The following is a 6,631-nucleotide window of genomic DNA, read 5'->3' on the forward strand; positions in this document are numbered from 1 at the left end:
GCAATCCAAGTAAATTTGTGTCTTGACCTTGTGAATTAATTACTAACTGATTTTTTAATGAACAGTTTGTGCCAGGAAGTATGTCACAAGTGCTTATAACATCTTCAGACTCAAGAATTCGAGTGGTTGATGGTGCGGATCTTTTTCACAAGTAAGCTACAATAACATATTTAACTACTATATATAAATATATGAAGCTTACAGGTACATTGATATTGATTTGTCACAACTAATTAAAGCATAAACCTAAGCTGGAGTTATTTGTCCTTTTCCATCATTTAATTTAACTAATACCTTTTGTTTTCTGGATAAAGATGGCACAAATTTTATGTTGTGAGCCACTTTAAAATGAGTTCCTTTAACAAAGCTACCCGGTACCTATATTGGTGGGAGGTAGAAGATACCCCATGAAATTAGTTGAGGTGCGCTTGAACTGGTGCAGATACCATGGTTAGAAGAAAGAGTTCACTTTCTTTAAGTAATTGGCTAGCTCTGGGATTTTGTTGATGATTGTAGCCATGCACCAGCTTTTGGTTTGTTCAGGCTGTTGGCCTCTTAACAGATTTTTTTTTAGAATTGTATCACTTCATAAATCATAAATGAATACATAGATCGCCAATATTTTGAGTCTTAAGAGGTATGTTTTATTCATCAGAATTACATTGAATTCGAATTGTTATAAGTTAGAAATCTTTCACTTTTGGACAACTGATACTGAAAATGATAACCTTCAAATGTCTTAACAAGCTATAACTTGAAACTGATGAACCTAACTCAAGTGAGGTATGCATCTCTAATTTATTAAAGAATGTTCTTATCGAAAAAAAATTAAAATGATATAGGTCGATTGATTGTAGGATAATTAATTTGGATAGGAGTAGCAACTATCAAATGTTAAGGATAAACAGGAGTTCATGGACATTGTTGAGATTGTGGATCGCGGTGCCAGAAAGAGTCGTCGTTTAGTTATTGCACCAAAAGATTACTCTACCAAGTACAGATACTAAGCATCTTTACACGCTGTCACCAAAAGATTACTCTATCAAGTACATATACTAAGCATCTTTACATGTTGTTAATTGGTTACTAGAATATGTTGTACTTAAACGATAAACCTAGAAGAACTAATTAAACAATATCCCATTGACATGTAAAAAAATTGATCAAGTACATATGCATACCGAGGCAATACGAAAACTCCTAAAGGAGGTGGAAGTGAGCAACCAAGTTAGACAAAATTCGAGTAGCAACGCAGTGTGGCTCTTTTCAGGTAGAACCATTATTTGTACTGTTAGTATAGTTGTTATTGTTTTGCAACTTTCAACTCCAACGAAATCTTTTACCACTGGTGAGAAAATGTTATACTATGAGTAAGATGATTACAAGACGTAAAGTTTGTAACATTAGGCTACACAAAATAGGCATTCCGTTGAAAATTTTGTTGTTTGTTCGTAATGCTTTCACTTTAAATTATCTTTTTGTTTTAAATTATTAAGATGGGATAGTATCTGTTCATTTACTGTTATAAAGAGAAATTGATTTTTTATTTGATACCTCTTGTTTTGTTTATTCTGCACATGAATTGACATGATCAACTGCTGTCAAATTATTTACTTGAGGCCTGTTTATAACCCTCTGTCATATATTATTTTCTAAATCTGTTGATTCTTTTTCAATGTATTCACTAATTATAAATTTGTGGGATAACTTAAACGTGATCATAAGACCATTTTATCTACGCACAATCAAATAATAGCTACACCAAAATTATTGAGCCCGTGCTACCGTGGGCTTCACATCTAGTTTTATTATAAAAGAATCATGTTGTAAATTGATAGAAGAGTGTTGGTAATTAGTTTAGACTACTGAAAATTCAATTAATATGTTGAAACTCACTTATTTAGGTGCAGAAAATTACTCTATGTTGTTGGAAATTAGTTCAATAAGCTGAAAATTCATTTACGAGTTAAAAACTCATTTAATGTGCCTAAGTCATTATTTTAGATGCTAAAAAAACTGCTTGAATATACTGAAAAATTATTATTATATGCAGGAAAATGAATTTTTATAAGATGAAAAGTAACTCTAATTTGCTGAAAGTTAATTTATCATGCTAAAAATAATTATTATATGCTAAACAATGAAATTAACATGCTAGAAATTAATATTTATATGCTGAAAAATTTATTATGTTGAAAACACATAGAAAAGCAAATAAAAAAAAGTTAAAAGTTGATTTTACTTAATTTGAATTAATATGCCCAAAACAATTGTCATGTCAAAAATCTATCAAGGATGCGATTTCCAAGTGGTAAAATAAATTTATTATTAATCCTAAGGATTTGCTTGAGTGATTCACGTAAGCACATAAAAACACATAAATACATAAACCTAAGTTATGTTGCCTACGTGATTCATAGAGCATGTAAAATCCCGTCCCATGCAGTCCCCAATTATTATTATTACAATAAAATAGCGTTTATACAACATTACAGGCCAACATAAAGAGAAAGAAATAACTAAACTACAAGGGAGTAATGTAGTCCCTCTCAAACCCCACGGGCGACTCTTCAAATCCCAACCTGTTAAACACAATAAAAACAGCATTGCAAATACAAAGAGACAAATGAGAGTATTGTGTGGCATGATTCCGTGGATAAAAATAATCAAGCAATGGCATAGCAAACAAAATACAGAACAATTCCTATGGACATGCTTTCTATCATGACTTAAGTGTAAATGAAAGTGTGGCGATAAGGACTTACCGGTCCACAATAACAAGCAATAATAAGAAAATCAGGTAGAGCAAAGTTCAAGTGAATTCCCACGAAAGAATAAAGATTGATAAAGACCAATGCTTCGAAAAATAAGTACAACTAAGACAAAAAATAAAGTAAAACTTGTGTTTGCTTAAAGCTTTTCGTATCCGGGAGTGTATGTATTGTAAGTTGTATGTTCTAACTTGTGCCGAATAAGAGAATGGAGGGTTTGTTTATATACTAACAAGAGTTGTCAATAATTCCAATAACGGAAGAATAATATTTAGTAAATCAATTAAGAGGATTGATTCCCATTAATGAAAAATTTAATCAATCATGTAAAATCAGAAATAAAAGGAAAAGCAGATAATTGAAAGCATCAATCAAATAAACTAAATTAATTAGAAGCAAATTTACCATAAATTGGTAATTAAAAGATATTTTAAAAATAAAATAGAGCTAATACATAAAAATGACCCTAAACTTGACATCAAATTATAACTTTGACCTTAAACTTTGACAGTGCACAAATATGACTTTTAACTATTCAAAACTGCACAAATATGAACTCCAATCCTACGTGGCAAAATGCGTGTTCAATACGCAAAACTGGACGGGTCCAGGTTAAAATCTAAGGGCATAACACAGAAATATGACCTTAAACTTTAACAGTGCACACATATAACCTTTAACTATTTAAAACTGCACAAATATGACCTTTAAATGACTCTTCACTATTATTTTTTTTATTATTTTTAGCTCAAAAATGAAAATGGCATCTAATTTCTTTTGTCATTGCGGAAAAAGAGTAATATTGAAGATTTATTAATTAAGCGAGTTAGCCTCATACGAAAAAATCGAGCAGATATATATTATAAAGCAGATGACGAATTTAAGTTATATAATATATCTAAATATTATTTATTTAAATATTAAATTAAAGAGAAACTATACTAATAAAAAAAATTATAGTTTTAATAAAACGTTATTAAATTAATATTATTACGGATAGTAGTAGTATATTAAATTAACATTATCAAATTAATGTAATTAAAATCTTATTAAATTAACGAAGGGTGGATCTACGTGGTTGCCATGGGGTTTACCCGACCCCCCTCGGTAAAAAAATTACATTATATATATAAGATAGAAAATGTATATTTATGTACGTATATTAATGTTCAACCACATAAAACAAGACACTTAGATAGCCCAGTGATGTTATTTGCTCTTTTTGGGCACTTCCTTCAGCCTACTATGCAGGTTCAATCTCTGCTAGTGGCTGTTTTTTTTAATTAAAAAAAAGCTAAGTGTTGCTACTATAGAAATAAATAAAATAATAATAATAATAATAATATTTTTTTTAAATTAAAAAAAAGTTAGGTGCTACTATTCTAAAAATATATTAAAAAAATTATTATAATAATAATAATAATAATAATAATAATAATAATAATTAAAACGACATCGTTTTAACACAAAAAGTAAAACTTTGACAGTACACAAATATGACCTTTAACTATTCAAAACTGTACAAATATGATCTCTCTCCAAGTCGGTCCTTTTAATGACATGACACCGTGTGATTGAATTACCTTTCCACGTAGACGCAAGTGAAACTCACGCATGAAGTTGCAAAATCGGAGGTCATATTTGTTCAGGTTTTGAATAGTTAAAGGTTCTATTTGTACACTATCAAATTTCAAAGTTATAATTTGATATCAAGTTTAGAATCATTTTTATGTATTAACTCAATAAAATAAAAAGTGTAAGCATAGGAGGATCTGTTTGGGAAGTAAGAAGCCCTTTGACATCTCTTCATCTGCAAATAATTCTCGATGTGAAAACACAGAGTCAGGAGGCTTCCTTTCAATCCACATCGGAAAATTTAGGCTTTCTCTACTGGGAGTCATCAAAGGAGGAATCGGCATATGCTGGTTCAATAAGCCAAGGAAAAACAACCACCGCTTGGTTTTGTTTTGATGCATTAACCTTTGATATTTACCATATATGACAAAACTGATTTAAAGTAAAGCAACTAATCATGTACCTAAAAGATTTCTTAACCAAATTATTCTAATTATGTGCAAAATCAAATTCAAAATTTACAAAAAAATATATTGCACATGTAAAGGTAAATCAAATATCAAAGTTGTCAAATGACATATCATGAAGCTGTGTAATTTCAAGTTCAAGGGAAAAGCATTAATAACTCCGCCGTAAAGTTGAATTCATAACAACAATATGAATTGTATCACAATTTCAATATTGGCAAAAATCCAAACTCAAATAACAATTAAGGTCAAAGCAAACAGTCACACAGATCGGAGTTTTCATCACGTGGAGATGTAAAAAATTATAAATAAACATAAAATTAAGACAATCAAGTAAAGCTCATGTCACAAACTTCACGAATTTCATACTAAAATGACAATGAAAACAACTTTCAATCAAGAGACGCAAACCTGAGATGGATTTATAAAAATTTATTATGAAATTTATACTTGTTTTCTAACAAATTTGGCCGGAATAGTCGGATTGCGATGTTGTTTGTTGGTGGCGATTCATCGACGGCGGAGGCAGTGACTTGTGGCGGTAGGACGTCTGGCGTCTGGTTCGGCGGAGGCTGACTCGCCGGAGAGGGACGGTTCGCTGTTCACCGGCCATGGTAGCCGGCTGATTTTGGAGCTGTTTTGGCGGTTGTTATTGGTTGCCGGTGGCGAAGGCACTGGCCGCTGGTGGTTGGTTCGTCGAAAGGGGAAAAAGAGTGGAGCGAAAGCCATTATCGGCTTTTTTGGTGGTGCTGGAAGTTGGCCGGTGGACGGCTGGTGACTCTTGGCGGCAGGGGACGGAGGTTAAGATGAGAGGGAGGAGGAGGCTGTTGTTGGTTGTCCGTTGCCGGTGGGGTGAGTGGTGATGGCCGTGGCTGTCAATAGAGAGAGGAAGTGAGAGATGAGAGAGAAGGTTGTGCTGCGGCTGAAATTTTTGTGTATTGAGGATTAGGGTTTTTTTTGTGGTTTAAGAGGAAAGAGGGGTTGATCTGATCTCAGTCGTTGGATCAACTTTGATCAACGATTGAGATTAAGGCATTTAAAAATAGGTCATAAATTGAGATTTAAATAGGAACCCTAATTGATATTTAATTTTGGCTAAAATTGATATCAATTGGGATAAAAATTGGCTAGAAATTAAACACATAAAAGAAAACTTGGATAAAAGTGACTGCTAATTTACTAATAATAATCATAATAATAATGAGCTGTCCTATTAAAATAAATTAATGTTACGTCAAAATTATTATAAAATTATTGATAATAATAACAACAATAATAGCAGTAATAGTAAATATAATAATAATAGAAAATATATTTATGAATTGTGAGTGTGCGCATTTATGAGAAAAAATAATTCAATAAAATTATGTAAAATGTAGTATTTGAATTAATAAATTATGAAAAATGATAATAAAATAATTTATATACTTTTTAAATTATAAATGTGACATGTCAATATCTGTTCGATTCGAAAATAATGTGTAAAAAATGCTAACATTTGAAATTAATAATTGTGCTAAAATAGAAGCCTAAAAGGAGTATCGGGCGGTCAAAATTGGATGTCTACAATTATCATTATCAAACAAGCCACACATAGGCACAATTCAATAAACCGTCATTATTACCAACTTAGCCTCTCATGAGCATCCAATAGATATAGTATTTTTATCAATACCAAAACAAGAATATCATAAAATAAATCACAATTTAATGCTTAAGCATACAAGTCACTATTGGAGCCTTGATTACTTATTAATTATTAAAAATATCATTACCTTCTTAAATACCACAACATAAGTTCTTACACCACCACCTATA

The 6,631-nt window shown here is 31.2% G+C and overlaps 1 long non-coding RNA gene across 1 annotated transcript; it reads right to left on the minus strand.

The window, feature by feature from the left end:
- Positions 1–2,424: 2,424 nt before the first annotated feature.
- Positions 2,425–5,831, minus strand: LOC124888060. Its single transcript, XR_007045976.1, has 2 exons — positions 5,264–5,831; positions 2,425–2,582 (listed from the first exon to the last, which is right to left on the minus strand). It is a non-coding gene; the product is annotated as an uncharacterized LOC124888060 (long non-coding RNA).
- Between the last annotated feature and the right edge of the window lie 800 nt (positions 5,832–6,631).

The sequence above is a fragment of the Capsicum annuum genome, chromosome 10, assembly GCF_002878395.1.
Source record: "Capsicum annuum cultivar UCD-10X-F1 chromosome 10, UCD10Xv1.1, whole genome shotgun sequence".
Taxonomy (NCBI): Eukaryota; Viridiplantae; Streptophyta; class Magnoliopsida; order Solanales; family Solanaceae; genus Capsicum; species Capsicum annuum.